The 13,522-nt window shown below is 32.4% G+C and overlaps 1 pseudogene; it reads left to right on the top strand.

Annotated features, from left to right (window-relative positions):
• The first annotated feature begins 670 nt into the window (after positions 1-670).
• LOC150035333 (exopolygalacturonase-like) lies at positions 671-2,447 on the top strand (annotated as a pseudogene).
• The last annotated feature ends 11,075 nt before the right edge of the window (positions 2,448-13,522 follow it).

The raw sequence follows: 13,522 nt of genomic DNA, 5'->3' as shown, positions 1-13,522 counted from the left end.
TGAGCTTTTAACTCACAGAATTTCTGTGTTTTCCCTTCTCAGATAGCGGTCAGTTTCCTCAAGGTTGATCCTGCTGCTGCTTGCCACCGAAAGACTCGGCTTATTAAAGGACTTAGGTTGATGATCTGTTTATGTACACATGTTTTGTGAGGGACTAGGGCTTCTGTAGGAATGTTTGGGCCACTTGTGAATATTTTTCTATAAAAGTAATGTCTTGGCTGTATGCATGTATTTATGTAATCTTTGTAGAACCTTAAGGGAGGTTAGCTGTTTGCGTATATTACATATTGATGAATAGGTTGGTATTTAGATTAGAATGCTTAGGTGGTGAGTGCTGGCAGTAGGGCTAGTAACTACCACAGTCATATCCATAAAAGGGTAATCTGGGAGGGGTGTGACACTTAGACACCAATAGGTTGCTATAGTTCTGACAAGTAGCACAATTTATTTATTTATTTAATATTATTATTATTTTTAAGAAAACAATTAGCATAATTAGTTATGAATAATTGGAGCAATGGAGAAAGCTAATAATAGAAAACTTTTGAATGGTTGTTTGATTTCTCCCTTAGTTTACGAATACTTCAAAATGAAGATGGAACATTCAAACACTTTCCAAAAAATACTCACAAAGAGATAAGAAAAGAATATAAGGAAGAAGCAGAACAAGATGAGTACCAACAAGTTGAACTTGATGACTCAAACCTTCATATTATTATATGTTTCTATTACGAAAGCTCAATCTAGTGATGCTATTTTTGATGTGACAAATATGGTACTATACCTAATGGTGATATAACTTAGGTAAAAACAAATGTTTAGACCCGTTTGATAATTATTTGATTTTTTTTTTAAAATTAAGCTTATAAACACTAATTTTACCCATTGATTTCTTTGTTTTCTTGTTTACCTTTTAGGAGTGTTTTTGATGTATGAGTAATTTTTTTTTCTAAAAGTAATAACTTACTTTTGTTTTTGAAATTATACTTAGAATTCAATTGTTTACTTAACGGTGATAAAAGCTATGACAACAAAAGTGTAAGAAAACCATAACAATTTTTAAAAAGACAAAAAAAAAAAAAATCAAATTATTATAAAAAAAGGAGATTTAATATATCAATGTTTGAGAGGGAAAAACACCCTATACGTGATATATCATGCCTAATTATATGTTAAATAGACCCTAACAAATGCATGGAAGGATGCTTGTGCATCAACAAGTCAAAGTACAGTAATTATTCCAAATGCGGGTTACAAGTTAAGTATAATCTAGTTAGCAGGCCCTTGCAATAGTTCAATTGAAATTCAACTCCAAGGGAATTGCAAGCACCAACAGATCTGACAAGTGAAGATTGGATTCATTTCAAATATATTAATCATTTTTCATTACAAGTGGTGGAGTTTTTGACGGACAAGGAAAACAAGCTTGGAAAAGTAATGATTGAGATAAAAACCTTAACTGCGCAAGAATAGCCATGGTAAGCCCACTTAAATTATCTAATTAACAATTTTAGTACTTTTCTCATTTCTAGAGTACATCAATCAAATTAATAATCTAATATCATGATTACAATATATATTTTTTTAAATATGCAAAGTTTGAAATTTAACTTTATCACAAACTCAATTGTGAGTGATATAACCTATAAAGATAGCAAGAACTTTCATATCCAAGTATTAGGTTGTAATAATCTTACCCTCAAAATGTAAATATACATGCACCAGGAAATAGTATTAACACTGATGGAATTCACATTGGACGTTCTATTGGAATTAATATCATCAATACAAACACTGGTACCGGAGACGATTGTATCTCACTTGGAGATGGAAGCAAAGAAGTAACAATTACCAATGTGACTTGTGGGCTTGGACATGGTATCAGTGTAGGAAGTCTAGGAAGGAATTCGAGTTAAGAATTGTACATTAACGAATACATCAAATGACTTGAGAATTAAAACATGGTCAACTTCTCCATGTATTGGAACTTCTTTCAATTTGCATTACGAAGATATAATTATGATCAACGTCAGCAATCCCATTCTCATAGATCAAGAGTATTGTCCGTACAATAAATGTAATAAGGAGGTACTGTAGTTATGAAACTTTTTACTTTTGACAATTTTTCCTCAATTTGAAGTATTTCAATCAAAATTCAAGTAACCATGGTTTATTTTTTTGCTTTTCAGATTCCATCTAAAGTGAAGATTAGTAAGGTTAGTTTCAAGAATATTTGAGGTACTTCTGGTAATGCAGTCACAGTAAAACTTGTTTGTGGTTCTAGTGTTCCATGTGACGTTGTGGAGCTGGCTGACATTGACCTCACTTACAATGGAAGTGAAGGCCCTATTTCATCTCAAAGTACAAAGGTAAAGCCCATTGTTTCTGGAAAGCAAAACCCTCTTGCTTGTTCTTCCCCTCCTTCCAATTCTTCTCCACCAGTTTAAACTATTCTTAAAGGATGACCATTGGATAGAACATTTGGGTCTTTTTATTTATTTTTTTAGGGTTTAGGGGTACTAGAGAATTTTGTAATTGCACATTGTTTCAACACTCAAGTTCTTTGGAGTGAAGATAGGCTTTTCCTTTTTTGAATTTTCAAATGAAGAGACATTTCTTGCTTAAGTATTATGTTGGCTTATGAATTCTACCAAACAATCTCTCTTTTTTTTTTTAAGCAACTGTTGTTTTTTTTTTATTTGTTCATAATTTTTTAAAAGTCGAATTTTTTTGGTTCTCAATTGATTTTTTAAGATAAAATTCTAAAAATGGTTTTAAAGTACCTTTTAAAAAACGATAACTGGTCTTTTTTTTTTTTTTTTTTTTTGTTTGTTTAATCTTATGACATGCTTCACTTTTAATTTGAGAAAAACATCTCCAATCAATTATATAGTAGTAGGGTCTAATTATATAACGAATCTTTAAAATGATTTATTAGGATATTATTTATGTTTTTTTTCATATATTTAAAAGTGTAGTTTAGGAATAAAATTTAAAAGTATAACGTCAAAGACTCTCAAAATATATATATATATATATTTATATAAGCAAAAACTACCACTAAACAACTACATAGTTCTATGTAGTGTCTGAAGAGGTAGGATTAATATATTTGGGTCGAATCCTTAATCGATTATGATTAGGATAAATTTTCTTAATTAATCAAGATTATAATTTTCTTTTACAAAAATAAAGATTATGATTAGTATTTATCCAATTTGAGAATTATCTTCTTGTATTCATAATTTTTTATTCATTATAGACATTTGATTTTATTCTTGGATAATTATCTCTTTAGTCATTCTTAGGCTACATCTGAAGGAGTTGAATTCCTTAACAGAAGCGTGTGAACGCATGTGTCACTGTTATTCATTTTGGAAACTTGAAATGTAGAGAAAACAAAGAGATATATGATGAGTAAATCTAACTTAAGCATGCTTTATGGACAAAGAGACTTATCCTTGAAGACCTTCTTCAACAGAATTCTTCTCCTTGTATCGATCTCACCAACAATCACGAACTTCTCGTACTACAAAGTTTCCTCCAAAAACATGAACGAGAAACCTCTTTTGACACCATCACTTGGGTTTCCTCGCTATTCTTAGGCAAGATATACAAAATTGTGGGATTCTTTTGGATGGGAAAGAGTTCTTGAAACAGAGGAGACTATGCTTGAGAGAGTTTTCATTTTGCAGAGAGATCTCTAGTGTGTTCATCAACAACACTTACACGTCTTTTTCAAAAAATTCTCTACAAAAATCATTATATGAGAGTAATGGGTGGAGCGGGAGTTACAATTCCCCTCCAGTCAACCGTAAGATAACTACCTTTGGGAGTTATTCTAAATTTAATTTATTTAATATATATTAAATAAATATTAATTAATTAACAATTAATAAATTAATAAATTTAAATTTCATTAGAATCATATTCAAATAATATCCTCTCACATGACCTATAATTTTAATATGAAACTCATTCATATTAATTTTAACCATAGTAATCATATGAATCTTATCCATACAATTAATACTTGAATCTCATTCAAATATATTACTATCATATAGTAAAGTTTAGTTTTGAATCTCATTCAAAATTAACTTTATATTATGATGTACACATTATATTAATTTGAATCTTATTCAAATATTTGCTTCTCTTATATATAGTATTAATTATAAATCATATTGGATAGAGTGAGACTCACGGTGTGAACTTTAAGAGAGAGCGTGAACGGAAAAACGACATATCATATATATATTTTTTTCCTATTTTAAAACCTAGGATTTATTACTTAGGTAAATTTGGTTGAAAAATTTATCGAAGTATTGTTAAATTTATCTAATATAACTCTTATATTGGATAGTTTAACAATGTATGATTATCATTTATTAAACACTTTACTAAATTCTAATAATCTATTGCATGCTTATAAAATATTTGGCTACTTCACCATCTAGGTCGGTTCCTAAGTAGGGGTATTCTCTTTCCATCAACTTAAATAACCCCAATCTTAGATAGAACGTTCCTTAGATAAAGGTCACTTATAGGCAAATGTTTTATAAATCTATTTTTTTATGCTTTCATTATAATTTTATTAAAACAAAAAATAAAAGATTAACCTATTTCTAATCATATTAGAAATATTTTAACATAAATCTAAGTGAATTTATTTTAAACCATTTAAAATTAATTAAAATCTTATGTTTTTATGCAACTCTATGTTATAGGTCTTAATTTATCTCATTATACATATAACACTTATATTCTAATGAATTATTAAGACCTATAACATGCATTCTAATGACATTAGTTAAACATAACTATTATATTTACTAAGTAATTCTAAATACTCATTTTTGCATATCCAAAGCAAGTTTTCAAGAAACAACTCGAGTTTTAGCAAAAGCTACTCTCCTAGTTGAAAGGTCTAAAAGAAAACGTTATTCTAGGAGGGATGATACCCATTGGTATCAGATTCAAATCAAAGTCTCTATGCTCAATGCATCTCAATTTTCATCATATAATATAACAATTATATTAATCTATAATGAAAATCATACATATCCATCATTTAACATAACACTTATATTAAAATGTGATGCATTGATATGCTTATTAATACATGCAACTATATAATAGAACATTTATATTAAATAAGATGCATGTGTATACTTACAATATCATACAATCATATAATATAACTTTTGTATTAAATACGATACATAGTTATGTTTATCCTAAGGTGAAGACTTTAAATTATATGACATATATTATGCAACATATAATAATGTACTCATACATCAGGATGCATTAAATTAAATTACATAGCGAAAATAGACCAAATTTGGCACCCATAAAAAATTAATCAAATTAATATAATCATATTATATTGATTTAATTTAAAACATACGATAATTTTCAAGATAATATAAAAACTGCTGCAAAAACCGCCATTCATAGGAATCTAACCCACGTTCTAGATGTCTGGAGTGCGCCCATGTAGGCTTTGGAGCGTAGTGACGCTCTAGGAGAGTGTAGCTACATTGTTGGGGCACAACAATGCTCCGATAGGCATCAGCGTTGCGACACTGGGCCTTCTGTGCTACAGTGTAGAGCATAGCATCATAATGCTCTATTATACTCCAACACAGGAAGCTATTTTCTGCTTCGATCTGATCTGTTTCTACTTCGTTTTTTATCAATCTCCTCAGCAACTCTTGCTCCACGATTGACACAGGCTTACAGACTTAATTGTTGAATTTAAATGCCCAAAAAAATGGGCCCTTACATCAACAATTTAAGCTAAATAACAATCTAACAGTGCTAAACCCGAAACTATCTATTTCACAAAAAACCACATACATCATGCATAATTTAAAGGGAATCGAATTCCCGCAGAAGTGTGTGATCGTCGTACAATTTGAAAATATATTTTATAAAATACAAAATTAGTTAACTAAATCATACAAACTTAGGATAAACATTAAACAAACCTAAGCATACTTCTAATGAGGAAGAAAGGGAAGAAGAGAACTCACCCTTGAAGATTCCCCTTCTTCACGTTTTCCTCTCGTTTGGTCACGAACAAACTCGAACCTCTCAATGAACAAAGACACTGCCACGTTTCCCTGTTATGCTCTAGGATTATAAATCATATTTATAATTAACCATATTCTATAATGTATCAAAATACACTATATATTAATCATATTAATATAAAATTTTTTTAAGTAATTTGAACAATCAAATTATTCTTCATTACTATCCTTAGCAAGCTATAGATTAGAAACTCCAATGATATAAAATTAATTAATTAAACTCTTTAATAAAATTAATCAATATTCATTAACTATCAGTCACTCCATTAAAGACTGATAGCTGCACTCTTCGCATTGTAGACGTTTTTCTGTGTCCATGGATATAACCAATCAACAATGAGTCAATCATTCATAAGTTGCTCATAACTACAGCTAGGTCAAAATATGTTTTACCCTTGTAGTTACATCTAACTTCTTAAGTACCACTAATTCCTCTAATGAACAAATAGTTTATAGTCAAACCATAAACTAACACCTCTTGGGCCAATGAGAGCTTGATGCCTCATTGTTCAAGATCTAGAATCAGCTGTTAAGAGAGCAATTTATCTACTTTCCCTATGATCTAGAAAGAGTGAATTCCTTTTTGTGCAGGTGTATTCCCAGCTCCCTACCCGGACAAATCTCCCAAATGGTAGGCTTGTTAAGTCGGCTAACAAGGCCGCTCTCACTAATATAGATCAAACGATTTCTCTCATAAAGAGGAGTTCATAACTCACTCAGGATTAAGGTCAAGTCATATATGGTCATCCTAGTGAAATATTGGTTTCTTCAAGTAACGGTGTTATAAAAAGAAACCAATTATTTCGCCTATTTCCACTCACATGTCTCCACATGAACAATATGGTTCATATTGTCTGTGTTGGGTTGTATGTCCTAAAACTCGTAGTTTGTAAACAATAAACATATATGAAGTTTATTTAGTTAAATGTTGTTAAATGAAAATAAATTGATTTTTTAATAACTCTAAATCCAATAAAGTACGAACCCTTGGCTATTGTCATGAATACTTGGACTTTAAGTGGAGACATAAACTGGATCAAGTTTGAGTAAAATAGCCTAACAATCTATAATACTTGGATTAGGTTTGGTACCTATTTTTGGAGATACTATTGAATACGACCTGTTTTGTGATTGTTACAAATGTTGTAAAGTGTCGTAAACGATGTGATTAGTTCGTTCATGTAGAGACATGTGAGTGGGGGTGTTCTACATAATGAGATTATGTAAGATTGACTATGAAATAATCACTGTTATGTATTAACATCTTTACTGTTAACACTGATTAATTTCACTTCTTGATGACCTAGATAACTTGATCTGAATCTTGAGCTGTCTATGAACTCCTGTTTATTCGGGATTGTCCCTTAATCTGCATAGGTGAGGGTAAGCTCAGCAGTGCTACTCAATATGCCTCCCATTTCAGGGATAAGACTGGGAAGATAGCTGAGAACATAGAATTTTCAAGATGAAATTCACTCCTACCCATTTTAGGGATAGTAGAAAGGTTGTTTCTCTAAGAGCTAATCCCGAGTCTTGAACAAGGGGCCCCATCCTCTCGTTGGCCTTAAAAGGAATGGATTTAGTGATTTGGATCATAAATCAATTGTTCATTAGAGGGACAATTAAGGAGAAAATATGTAACTCAAGGCTAAAACGGTAATTGATCTAGCTGAGGTTACGAATAACCTGTGAAGGATGAACTTATCGATGACGATTATATCAAATAGACACAAAATATATCTACAGTGAGGGGAATGCAACTATAGGCTATAGTGGACAGTCTTGTTAGTTAACGCATGTTGATTAACTAGGTTAAAGAATTTAACCGGTTAGTCTCGGAACGTTGGAGCCCATGATCTGTAGGTCCATCGGGTCTCCTCGCTAGCTCACTACAGATAAAATTGAAGAACTAGGTGAAGTAAGAATTTGAAATGTTCAAATTCGACCTTTAGAGAAAATTGTATTTTATATAAGATATAATTTACAATTAAATAATTAAATAATTATCTTTGGAGAATATATTTTATATAAGATATTAAATAAAATATTAACATGAAAGTGTTTTAAAAATTGGTTAATATGATTTATTAAAATTAGGTGTTAAAGGAAATTTAATATGTGATATTAAATTATTTTTATTTTTATTTGATTAATTTTTTTTAATTAAATAATTTCTAAAATATGAAAAATGTATTTCATATTTTGTCAAAAAAATTGATTTATTATAAATTTATTTTAATAAAAAATTAGTTAGTGAAAAGTCCAATTGTTGGATTTTCCCACTAACTAAATGGGTTATGAAGTGTTTCATGCAAAACTTGACACCTAATTTTTCAAGCTAATGGAGTTTGAGGTGAAAGTCATGCAAGAAGAGTTTTTTTCATGTGTTTTGGTTTGTAAATAGTTTTTTTTTCAAATACTAAAAACTAATGCTTCTTTGATTTTTGATCATTATCTTCCACAAAATCTCTTTTACTCTCTAAATTATTAAGTGAAATTTCCTATCTTTCACTAAAAGTTCAGTCCCACAACCGTGTTCTTGAATCAGAGAATAGCGAGGATTTACCGTTGGTGGTACCGATTGTTCATGGAGAGGAAGATTCTTGTGGAAACTACAAAGGTTATATTTCTAACTCTTTTACATGTATAACCCTAGTTCATTAATGTAATTAGAGCGTTATTGTTCAATTTCTTCTGCTGTGCATGTTGTTTTTATCCATCAATTGGTATCAAAGCATGCTTATAACGTTCTATTGCATTTAGTGGGTGTTTTTCATATGATGAATGCTTTGTGGGCTAAAGTGGATATATTGCGATTTTGGCATCAGCTTTCTCATTAATTTTGTTGTTTAAATTGTAATTGTTCATATGTATATGAGCATTAATATGTTGCAAAGGGTTTGTATTTTTTCTGGAGTCAATAGAGTTGAATTAGGTTGTAATCGAAGTTTGAAGCAAGCAAGGTCAGCAGAAGAAAACTAGATTCGAAGCTTCTGCTAGGCAGCGTTGCGACGTTGGCCAGATAGCATTGCAACGTTGTTCTTCATAAAACCCATGGTGTTGCAACATTGGGATGAAGCGTTGCGACGCTGTTCATTCCAGTCCAGAAAGGCGCGTGTTCATGAGCCAGTTCGCACGGATGGAGCCGGTTCGACCAATTTTGCTGGTTTCTGGTTCGGTTCATCCTCCTACGGTTCGGTTCAGCCTTATTTGGAGCATTGGAGAGCCGGTTCGGGTGGTTCAGGTCAGGTCGAGCGGTCTTGTTTCAAGTTGAAGCCCATTTTTAACCATTTTTGTATTTTTTTTTAGTTTGTTTGTTTTAATGCCAAAATTGGTCCACTTTAGTGTTGTTTAATTATTATGCATGTGATGCTATGATATTTTTTTTTAATATGTGTGCATAAAGTATGCCATATAGTTTTTTTTTTTTTAAAAAAAAAAACCCCATCGTAGGATAAGCATGTGACTTTCATTTGTTATATGTTATATGTGTTATAATGTATATAGTATGCATGTTTATATTTTCATAATTTAATATAAGTATTATATTTAAGCATGGTGTTATTTTAAAGAAGCATGTTTGATAACTTATAGAAATACAAGTTATTGTCTCTCAAAAGTTAGAACAATCAGGATTCTTAATGAAAAAAACACATTTGTCTTAAAGGAAAAACACATGGAATTCCTCAAATAGTACTAGTCTTTAAGAAAACATTCTTTTTTATATAACTGCTTCACTAACGCAAAGTCATGCATCCAAAAGTTGCCAACGCAAAGAAGACACATTGGTTCGTATTGTTCTTATCAAATCACCACTTGCAAGTTTGGGTATCTGACTGTCGGCGTCTCAAAAACAACTGAACTGGCAGGCGGCTGACCAAGGCATGGAAATTAATGCTATCATATCACCAGTTGCTGAGAAAAACACCTATAAATTAGAAGACTTGCAACCAAGGAAGATATCATAGATCACATACCATAATCAGGTAGAAAACTTTAGAACTTAGATGATAGTTACTTTACTACAGCAAAAAGAACATAGGAGGGAAAGAACCATTGTCATCGTTGATCAAGGAGAATTGTAGAAGTCCAAGCTCGAGAGAGAATTTTTCTTCACTTCTTCACCAAGTTGGTTGTACACGTATTTAGATCAAACCAAAGAGGATAAGAGATTGAACTCTACGGCTTAACTCTTTTCATTTCACTTCATTTCCATTTTTCATCTCATGCGATTAAGTGTTATCATTGTAAAGACAATTTCGTTCTTTATTAAATCGCGCATTTGATCCATCACTTTTGCCTCTGCTTACATTCTATTGTGTGATAGATGCTTTTGTGAATTGTTGCATGCTTAATTTCTAAAGCTTTAATCATTTTGATTATCTGGTTGAAGTTATCTCAGCTAAAACCATTCGAAAGAATAGGATAGCTAGAAACGCATTGAGTCAGAACGCACAGTAGATTTAGAGATAAAAATACTTATGTTTCACTGCTTTTTGTAACCAACACGTGCATCCTAGAAATAGGAACATATGTGGCATTCACATTGAGAAGTGTTGAATAACAAGATCAGATAAATAGAAACCTAACGCATCTACATACATTTGGTTTGTAGCATATCTCATCTTCATCTTTACCCACACTTCTGAACACTTGGATCAACACATACCCCTAGCACTTAGCACCATTCATTCTTAAGCCCCGTGTTTCACTTGAACTCTTGTGTCTTCTTGTATGTATGTAGTAAGATTAATGTAGATAAACTTCTCTCACGTTAATTTAGAACCCTTCTGCAACTGTTGCAGCGCAAGGTCTGCGTTAGTCTAGCATAAATTTCTGTGTTCGATCTTGGACTTACCAGGAACTTAAATTAGATTTATACTTGGATCTGACTTAAGAAAAGCTTGTACGCATTATACAGAGTGTAACGCATCTCAACACATCATCCAATCTTCTCACTTAGAGAATTGATTCACCATTCATCTTCATTCACCTCAATCTTGCCTTACATCTTTATTCATAATACACTTTAGCGCACATCACGAAGAATGAACAATGTTATAGATGAATGTTCGAGGCTTATAATTGTTATATTTTATTTTATAATTATTATAAAATAACCTAGACTTTTAAAATCTATAACAGAGATAAATTTCATGCTCACCTAGGGTTAGCCGGTGCAATTCAATAGATTTTTTAAGAGTTAAAATAGGTCGATTACTTATAAAACAAGAGTTGTTTACTTACCCGAGGAAATCTTGTCTAAGGTTGGGGGTACTTAAATTGACGGTCTACGGAATACATCCTACCTAGAGATTAAACTGGCATCTACGTCAATAACCCTAGTTTTATGAGCATTCATGAGTGATGTAAGGTAATAAAATTGATTTATCACCTAGACATCATAGGTTAAATCCCAATAAAAGTTATACTAGGAAAAATTACCTAGACTTAGGTTGTATAAAATTAGCCAGTCAATAATCAAATCAATACCCAATTTTATAAATTAGAACACTTCAGTGGGAGTTTGATAATATATGAGATATATTATTTCTAGCTCTCACGTCCCTAAGAGTTCACACTGTGAGGTCCATGCTCGACATCGAGTTACTATTTGGGCAACCTCCCTTCGGAAAGTGTTTGCATGGGTCAATACCAATGTGAATAGGGGAAGTAGTTCATAGTAAGTGGGTGAAGGGTGTGTGTCAACACGTCCTACGGTCTCTTCCATTAGGTCATACAGTGAGATTTCTATGTTGCACCTACTATCGTTTTTAGGCGGTACTAGCTAGTCGTTAATCACGACGATCCCTTCGGAGGGTTGTAACATAGGATATAGAACATTGTGAACTCCAGAAATGGATAAAGTTACTTAGGTCTATTTTCAAACAGTTGTTTCTACTTCGAGGGCTTGTTTGATTCCGATCTCTGTAATTCGAAAATGGCGGGTTTACAATTACAAAACTTACTAAGTGTTAGTAAATTTCTTGACTAAATAAACAGTAACTAAGTACTATAAGGATGAGAATTATTCTTGAAGGAACTCTTTTTACAGAGAATCTTTGAGCGGAAGGGGATCGTCCAAACCCCATTGTGAATGAACACATACATTTACAATCATACATAATATATTATGCACAAAACATAAATTACAACATGCTTCAGAAATAAAAACAAAAGATGAGAGATTATACTTTTGAAGAACCATTTTTCAAGTAAACCCTTCAATCAAATTTGTTCACGAACGCAACGAACAACTTGAACACCCTCTATTCGCACGAAATTTCCGGAGAAACGTGTTTCGTGGAGTTGAACTTGAGTTGGTGTTGGTGTTGGAGTTGATATTATGCGATGTGGTTCGATCTCTAATATTTGATCCTCTGATTCTCTCTCAGGTTGGTGAATATGCTTGACTCGGAGAAGGAAAACACCGAACGTTCTTGAAGTAGAAGTCTTGGAAGCTTGGAGTAGAAGTCTTGGAAGAGTATTTGTGTCTTCAAAGGTCTTCTGCCTTATAGGAGTGCAGCTTCAGGAGTCTTGGAAGCTTGAAGTAGAAGATCGTGGGAGAGAGTGAGATTGTGGGAGAGAAAGTGAGAGAGAGCGAGAGCGAGATCGTGGGAGAGAGTGAGATTGTGAGCGAGAAAGTGAGAGAGAGCGAGATCTTGGAGAGAGCGACACTGGAGAGAGTGAGATCGTGGGAGAGAGCGAGAGAATTTCGAGCGAGATTGTGGGAGAGAGCGACACCAGCAAGAGGATTTCGAGCGAGATTCTCCCTTATTATTATTATTATTATTTTTTATTAATAATTTTTTTTTTTTTTTTTTTATCTCAGGCAGTCGTCTGCTTTGTGGCTAGCGATACCAGCCTTAGCGAGATTTCCTTCTCCATACTGTTGGCTTATGCCAGATTCTCTCAAGTCTTAAGCTTAAAACTCCTCACCGTTGAATCTAGGGATTCAAAACTCCACCGTGACCCCTAATTCAGGCAGCCTCCAATCGAGCATGATCTTTTTTGTTGACTCTTAACTAATTTAAGCAAGAATCGGAGTTCCACAACAAAAGAAACAGTATTCAGTTCGAGTAACCCGTGATTTTATCAGATTTCAACTGATTAGTAGAAAAAAATCCCATCGAACTTAGCTATATAAATACCGGTAGGACGCATGCTCTTCTTCATTTTGTAGTGTGATCTCCTTTGTTCTTACGTCCTTTGCAGTTTGAATTGTGTTTCTCTTTCGATCTTACCTTCTTTACATCCTTTGTCAATCGGACTCGGATTGCAAATCAGCTTTGAATTGCAGTAGGAAACTGTAAGTGAGGAGAAAGAAGAAAGAAGGAAAGATGGGGAATTAGGGATTCCCTTCCTTTTTTGTTTTCATATATATTTTTTTCTTTTTTCTTTTTTTCTTTTTTTTCTTTTTT

Source organism: Benincasa hispida, chromosome 6, assembly GCF_027475165.1.
Source record: "Benincasa hispida cultivar pf3 chromosome 6, pf3_genome.v1.1, whole genome shotgun sequence".
NCBI classification, from domain to species: Eukaryota; Viridiplantae; Streptophyta; class Magnoliopsida; order Cucurbitales; family Cucurbitaceae; genus Benincasa; species Benincasa hispida.
The sequence above is the reverse complement of the archived record's forward strand: the minus strand, read 5'-3'. Positions and strand labels throughout refer to the sequence as shown.